The sequence below is a fragment of the Triticum dicoccoides genome, chromosome 1B (assembly GCF_002162155.2).
Source record: "Triticum dicoccoides isolate Atlit2015 ecotype Zavitan chromosome 1B, WEW_v2.0, whole genome shotgun sequence".
Classification (NCBI taxonomy): Eukaryota; Viridiplantae; Streptophyta; class Magnoliopsida; order Poales; family Poaceae; genus Triticum; species Triticum dicoccoides.
In genome coordinates, this window is record NC_041381.1 from 62,149,720 (window position 1) to 62,158,048 (window position 8,329).

The 8,329-nt window shown below is 46.6% G+C and overlaps 1 pseudogene; it reads right to left on the reverse strand.

The window, feature by feature from the left end:
• Positions 1 to 746: 746 nt before the first annotated feature.
• On the reverse strand, positions 747 to 885 carry LOC119351597 (annotated as a pseudogene).
• Positions 886 to 8,329: the final 7,444 nt, after the last annotated feature.

Sequence of the window (8,329 nt, forward strand, 5' to 3'; positions counted from 1 at the left end):
TTTGGTGACACTTAGCACTTGCTTCTTGACGTTTGTCCCGATGTGCTTGACAGGGTAGAGGCCTCTCCTACCCCTGCCTCGAAGTAGAACCCTCCTCGTTTCCAGATCCTTGACAAGAAAAAAGTGAGGGTCAATTTCAACAAAGGTATCATTATCAAGAGCAAGTTTGCTTGCTGAGATTAGACTTTTTGTGGCCTCCGGAACATGAAGAACATTGTTGAGATATAGATTACGATCCGGGGTTGAAATAGTTGTGTGACCAATGTGATCAATAGACATACCTGACCCATTGGCTGCATGAATTTGATTGTTGCCGGTGTACCTCTCCCGGACGGTGAGCTTCTCCAGATCGCTGGTGATGTGGTCAGTGGCACCACTGTCCATGTACCAGTTGGTGTCCACCCCATACTGCGGTGCAGTCATTTTCGCCGAGCGCTCTTCTCCTCCCTGGTAGGCGGAGTCATAGCGCTTCCAGCACTTCCACGCTGGATGACCCACCTTGCCGCAGATCTGGCATGTCAGCTTGGTGGTGGGATTGTTGTTGTAGTTCCCACCCCTACCGCTGCCGCCGCCACGGTTGGGTGGTTTGGAGAAGTTGCCACAGCCGCGGTCACCGCCGCCGCCGCCTTGCCCGCCGCGGCCGCGGTCACCACTGCCGCCGCCGCCGCCGTTTCTGTTGTTGGAGCGCCCACGCCCGACTGCGTTTGCAGACGACTGGGAGGACCCGCCACGAAGATTCATGCGGGTTTCAAAGCTCAGGAGCTGCGAGTACAACTCCGGGACCTTGACTGGCTCGACCCGAGAGCACATGGCTGACACCACGGGGTCTAACTCCTCATCTAGCCCAGCTAGGATGTGGGACACCACGTCCTCTTCATCCACCTTCTTTCCTGAAGCAACGAGTTCATCACAGAGAGTTCTAACCTTACCAACGTACTCAGTGATCGTGGAGTTTCCCTTCTGAAGATTGGCGAGGGCGATCCTGACGTTGACGGTTTGCGCTCGGGTTTGCGATGTCAGCATCCCCTGCACGGTATTCCACAGCTCCGCTGCGCTGTGGCAAGTTGCCACTTGGACGGCCATCTCGCGCGGCAGCGTGGTCAGTAGGTACGAGAATACCTGCTGATCGCGCGCATACCACACGCCCAACTCCGGGTTGGGGCCCTGGGACTTGGTTTTTCCCATCGGCGCCGGTGACCTCAATGTCGTGGGCGGCACCTCCTACTCGACGTCGAGGAACGATGCCATCCGCGCTCCCTGGATGGCCGGGAGCACGGTGGTGCGCCATAGCGGCTCGTTCCCTCTCATGAGCTTCTCTGTTGCGATGTGTGCAAACGGCAACGAGGGGAAGGAGTTCACGGAGGAGCTTGCCATGGATGAGTTCGAGGTAGGCTCTGATACCATGAAAGAAAAGAAGATTGGAAGCGTATGCTTTTGTGCAGGGACGCGTGCATGTTATATATAGCGAACAGATTACAATGGCGCAGGTTGTTGTGTGGCTTGACCCCTCATCCAAGTCTATACAAGATAAGGATCTCCAACTACAACAACCTGCCAGGATTACATCTCACGCACGCACACACGCGGTTACATCATCGTGACAATGTCACGCTACAACTACAACTATATCATTTAACACAGATCAGTAGTTATGCAAATGAGTTCAGTGTGAGTACAAGACATCTATGTTCAAAAGCATGAACAAGCATGCATCTCATGATTAAAACATGTGGTTATGGATTAATATGCAGAGGCCGGGGGTAATCCTCCTTTTCAAAAAAAATATATACGGAGGCTCACGCTTAGCATTAATAAATGTACTGCTATATAATTAGACATTCAGGCATTGCCCGTTGTCTTGCTGATCAGTTTGACTCGTCAGTCAGTAGGGCAGAGGCAGGAAAAAGATTGGAGCATGCACCAGCATCGACGAGTCAAACTGACCAGCAAGACAACGGGCAACATGCCTCGAGTCATAGCTTGTCCTGCTGATGATATTTAGAGCAACACGCCTCGAGTCATAAACAACAGGCTTGTCCTCACAAAGAGAAAATCAGAGTCATAGCTTCAGAAACGAAACAATCTTGGTCCATTCGATTTTCAAAATGGGTAGACATGCTTCGTAAGGAACAATCATATTGGCTGCAAAAGCAGTAAAAAAACATACTAAATGTATGAACAAGTACCTGAACCTTGTTGCATTGTGTAGTTTTTGTGTGCGTGTCAGAATGGTTTTCGCTTGGGAGAAGTGTGTTAGGCCGATTGACTAAATTGTACTACGTAACATGGAGGCGTCAAAGGATGACTCGTTACCTCTTTTGAGGAACTTCTCAAAAGCGCATCAAGGTTTTCTGAAAAGCACATTCAGGTGACAAGGCAACATTCTTTTCTCCAGAAACGATTCATGTTTCATCTTGATCTACAAGTTAGACTCTGCACTCTCCTTCTCCTGAATCAAGGAGCTACACTGGACCTGTAAAAGAACATTATATTCCTTGTGGCTAATCGAGTAACTAGCATTTACAATGTCATTTTCTGTTTGCCATTGGGTGGAGACTCCTTCAGGAAAAGGGGCCCTGAACTTAGCTCTGCTCTTCTGAAGGAGCACGAAAATGCTCTTCAGTAGACACAGTAGTGTCTGTCAAGAGACACCATCATGATTCGTGCCCAAAAGTTTCAAATGTTCCCAATTTATCAAAATGTTTCAAGAGACACCAACAGGAGGTTTCAATTTTTTTTCCCATTTATGTATATTTCAAAATGTACCAAAAACAATTATAATTGTTTATATACTAATTTTAGAAAAATTCTCTTCATTGTTTTAATGTTATCATGTATTTAGGAAAACGTTCATCGGGTATTTAAAATCACATCCGGTGTGTATTAAAACATAGCTTTCGTGTATTTTAAAAACATTCATGTGCATTTCAGGATTAATCACCCGACCTGTTCGTCCCTTTTCGACAGCAGGGAGCACCGCCAAGTACGGAAAGGCACCACCTTCACTAGCAACACTTGAAGAAGAATGGCGAAAAGAAAGTACACTAAAACCTGAAGCTTTGCACTTTGCGCGACCAACTTCTCCACACGTCGATCGAGTGCTTCTGCATTCTCAACCCTAATAGCATCAATTCGAGCCCTCATAGCATCAATCTCAGCTCTCGTATCATCAATGCGTCGCTGCATTTCTCACCACACGCTACAAGCAGCCGCATTTTCTGATGAAGAAACACCAGTCTTTCACCTGTCCAATTCCAAACATACTGAATTCAGTAGGTTGCTTGAACCAAACATCAGGAGAACAATATGATCTACTTCTTGACTCTGAACATTGAAGGACAGAGGAATAACCTTCTTGTCCTTCACATTCGTTGGGCATTTCCCCAAAAAACTGGCTGGGTTCAGAGATGTGCAAGACTGAGAGCAACCTTTGGCATCCACATTCTAAATGTTCAGTTGGAGGGAGGCTCATCATTCCTGGCTGCACGCCAGCCGGGGCCAGTCGGGAATGAAAACAAAGAGAAGCGAGTGTGGCGCCCTGCCCTTCCGTGCAGGCCCGGGCCCCCAAACGCAAGGGGCCCCCAGGATGTGCTATCTTCTACTGGTGCAGGAGCCGGCAAGCAGCTATGGCGTCTGCTGTTTTTTGCGATCAGGACATTTTACCAGTATTTTTTAATATTGACCAATAAAGCCTAGCAGAGGTTACTCAAAAAAAAAACTGGGTAGGCCAGTTGGCAAGCACATTGCTAAACCTGCTGTCAGGAAAGTGAGTTTAAAAAAAAAGAATCTCCTCAGGAAATACGCTAAAAAGAAGTTCTCCTCAGGAAAAATACTACTGTACAAATTGTGGTAACAAAATGCTAATGTACTGATTTAAAGCAAACACTAAGTACCAGAGTCCTTTCTGTGGTCTCCTTGCTTTCATCTTGCTAAACCCAAAGATAGTCTCCTTGCTGAATAAGACTCCATCGCTTTACCCCACGTCATCATCGAGAGGCAAGATGAAAGTCACTAGCTAAGAGGAGTACTCTTTTTATTCTTAATGGTGGTTGACACATTTGCTTAAAGATTTTTCACTAGATACTTTGAATATATGACTGTCATTAGAATTTTCAAATGTGTATAAATTATTTAATATTAATATTGCTTTGCTATACACACTTTAAGTGTCTATTCCTATCATTTTATATGTGCATGTATTATTTATTATTTTGATGCATATGTTAAGGGAAATGTTAACTGGCGAAAACTTCCAAGGAGGGAGGTCCCAGCGAACGCCCACACACCCCTTGGATCATGATCAACACATCATGCTGTCATATTCTGGAAAAAATTGCCTTCTAAGTCAAAAACTGCCATGCTCTTCTAAAGAAAATGTCATCATCCTATAACTAAAACTGTCAAGCAGGACCTTCGCAAATGCCGCCCCTCCCAACGAATGACATTGATTTGATCTGGGAAACTTCCATCATCCACAACATTTCAACAATATATCTGAATGGATAAGTTAATACTTTGTTCAAGAAAAATGAATAACAATTAGATTGCGCCGAAAGAACTTTGCGACATCGCATGTTAGGTTTCGGATACTTTGAATGTTCACCATGCAAAATCTCATTAGTTAAGAACAGTAGTTAGGATATAAATAGTATAAATGCCTCATTAGTTAGAGACCAGTATTAGGGATACATATTACTATTGTGAAGAAGGATCACACATGGTGTAGAAATAACAAAGGAGATGGGCTAGGCGTGACAATACTGTAAATGGCGCTTAACCGGCACCATCCTTGTCCCTGTTACTGAAGGCAGTGTAGACTCAACAATGGTAGGAGCAAATACCACCAGAAAATAATCATAAGAAGCTCTCCAGAACATGCAAAAGCTGCTAAGTTGACCAAGCATTTCACTTTATCACTCCATTTTTCTGCACTGAATCTCTAAAACAAAATACATGAGTGTTCGTTCCAGTAATGTGCTCACAAGCCTAACAGTAATTAAGAAATAGGTGCACTACTGAACCTGCATGACAGTAGCACGATAGGGCGTCCTCAGCTCCAATTCAGCTTGCTTGTCTCCAGACGCAACCAATTATTTTCAGTTATGTTGACAGCAAAGCAGCAAGACATATGCAACATTTTCAGAGGTAGCGAAAACCTCCATCATCTAACAGAGAACTATATATGCACAACAGAGGAGTATACTGGCTTCTAGATGTATTGTCATTTGGATGGACACTTGTATGATTCTCAGTCCTTATCTAGGTCCACAAATCTCATTACAACTAAGGTAATTACGTGCTGCTCTGAGATATATTATGTTTCGCTATTTCACAGAAGAAGAAAGTTGGTACGAACCAATTGAACCACAAGTATTAAAATTTGTATTTGCAGGCAACATCCCATTGTAATCGAATGATCAAATCACACCCAATACATGCACTCTAAATGAAAATAGTATGCCCAAAGAGAATATCAACTATCTATATATACCGTGGCTGCATGGCGAAGATGGAGTTTCATAAGCGTGATGGCCATCACATTGATATGCATCTATGCCAGTGAGGAAGCAAATTTACGGCCTATGTTGTTTATTTTGAGAGATTGGAGTCGACCAAATTCAGTCAAGTCTTATTCAGGGAAGTAGCGCTGGGTTGATAGAGAAAAGTCAGGTTACACAGATTCAGTCAGGTAATATTCAGTTAAATCTTATTGCTGATCAGTCAGTACCAGTAGAGGAGAGGTAGGAAAAGGACATAAGCGTGTATCAGGATTGATAGAGAAAAGTCAGGTTACACTCTTTTAACTAATTTTCTAGGACTAGAACAAGATTTATGTCTCTCAGAGTCGGAGATTACTGAGTTGTGCTAAAAAGAAAAGGTTCAAGGAAAAAAGGCAGTAGGTCTGAAGAATTCCAAATAGTATCGTGTGTCCAAAACATCAATTCAACACCAATGTCATGAGACATGTACTTTTATAATCATCTGTGCCCACAAAATCACAGCAGAGGCAAGTGAACAAAGTTGTTCGGAGTCACAACTGCTCGAGGGTATTCACTAATTCGAGGGTATTCACTAATCTGGAAAGAAAGAAATGCGAGGGTATTCACTAATTCATCGTGCAGTGCAAGACCCCTGTTCGAGAAGATTCAAGTTGAAGCCAAGGATTGGATTGATGCTGGTCGTAGGAGAGTTCTACAACTTGTCGAGCGACCCTTAGAACCTGATTGATGTAACTTCTCGAGCTAAACCCCTTCCTATTCTTCTCTTGTAATTTGTGACCTTTATTCCTTCTAAGCGCAATGAAAAGCAGTGATCCTGCCTTTTCGTCAAAAAAAACAACTGCTCGAGTTTATCTGTCTTTGTTAACTTCTTCACCCACAAAATCGAAAAGCTACCCTCTGACGTCAGTGAGTGGGCCTCACATGTCATCTCCATCTCACTTTCTCCCTTCTTCTCCTTCTACGCTGCTGCCCCCGGCACCCTTATGCGCGGCCGCATCTGCGAGCTCCTCCACCACCGCCGCCGAGTATGCAAAACTGAGAAGCCTCAGGTCGACGTCGTTCGCCTTGCCCATCCTGTTCGCTCACGAACACGTCACCGTGTACCTCCAATGTCACATCCCTAGCTTCTGGTGCTGTCTGGTGTGTGCATCATGTTTAAATTCAAATGAAATTTGAATTGAGGAATTTTCAAAAGCCTCAGGAAACCTCTAAAAATAACCAACAATTAAATCTTCTCAAATGTGTCCAAGAAAATATTCCTGTTATTCCATGGAAATATTGGTAAGAGGTAAAAATTAAACCAATATTTTTGGAGTCACAGAGATAATTATTTTGGCCATTTGAATTAATCCAATAACTATTTGCTTTGGATTTATATTTAATATATATTAAATATGACTCCAATAATTCTGGAAGTTTGTGAGTGGCTTTGTATATATTTTAGCAAGCCACATAAAAATCTACAGAATTTATTTAAATGATTTAGTTGCTAAACTAAATCAAAACAAACTACAGAAAATAGAAAAAAAGTAAAAGAAAGAGAGCAGAAGGACTTACCTGGCGCCACTTACCTGGCCCAACACTGTGCAGCCAGCAGCGGCCCAGCCCACCACTTCTCCCCCCCCCCTTGTCGCCTTCCTCCTCGCGCCAGTAGGCGCAGGCGCGTGGCCGGAGCGCGCGGGCACACGCCCAGGCCACCTCCTGCCTCCCTGCTTGCCTCCGCTACTCCCTGGAGACGCCACGCGGCTCCCTCGACCCTCCCTCACTCTCCCGCGTCTCTCCCTCCGTCCCTATCCCCCTCTGCTCCCTCTCCCTCTCTGCCCGAGCGGAGCCCGTCGCCACCGACGCCGTTCGCCACGGCCACCAGCCAACCCCTCGCTCCCTCTATGCATCCCTGAGCTCCGCCCTGACCCCGTGGAGCTACACACGCGACGCACGCGACCAGAGGAGGCCGCAGTCGACCGGAGCGTCGTCGTCTTCATCTCCGGTGCCCGGAGATCGCCGTCGTCAATTCGCCGTTGCAGAGGCGTCCCCGAGCCCACTCAGCGTCTCGTCCGACTCCCCGTGAGCTCCTCTTCTCTTCCCCTCACTCCCCGCACCTGATTTCGTCCCCTAGCTCCATCTTCCACCACAGCCGAAGCTCGCCGCCGCCGTGCCTCGTCGCCGGCGTGGCCAGAGCCACTGTGGCTCGAAGCCGGGCACACCATCGTGCTCCACACCTCACCAGGAGCACGTAGCACGCACCAACGCCTCCCCTAGCGCCCTGGATCGCCTAACCCGCCGTTGGCCGAACTCCGGCCGCCGCTCACGAGCTCGCCGTCGTCGGTACCGGCCACCACAGGCACGGCCACCACCACCATTCGATGCGCACCAGCAAGGGCTCTCCAACGAGCCCAAGCACAGCCTCGCCCGTGCCCTGTAGCGCGTTTCCGGCTCGCGCCGCCGTCTCGGGCCTCGCCGGCGTCATGTCGCCGGTGGGTTTGACCCCACTGACCCGGGATTTGACCCTGCTAATTAACCCTGTGACACTAACAGCAGGGCCCCACCTGCTAATTAATCCTAGATTAGTTTCTGTTTAGTTTTTAACTAATCCTAGTGGCCCCACGCGTCAGCTTTGACTAAGCTGACGTGGCTGTTGACTGGGCCCACATGTCAGCGACATTAATCAGCCCCAGTCACTGACCAGTGGACCCCACTGGTCAGTTTTGACCACCAGCAGCGTCTGTTGACCTGCTGACGTCATAGTGACGCAATGCTGACGCAATAAGTATTTTCTGGATTTAAAAATAAATCAGAAAATCCAGAAAATTGTATAAACTTCAATAAAT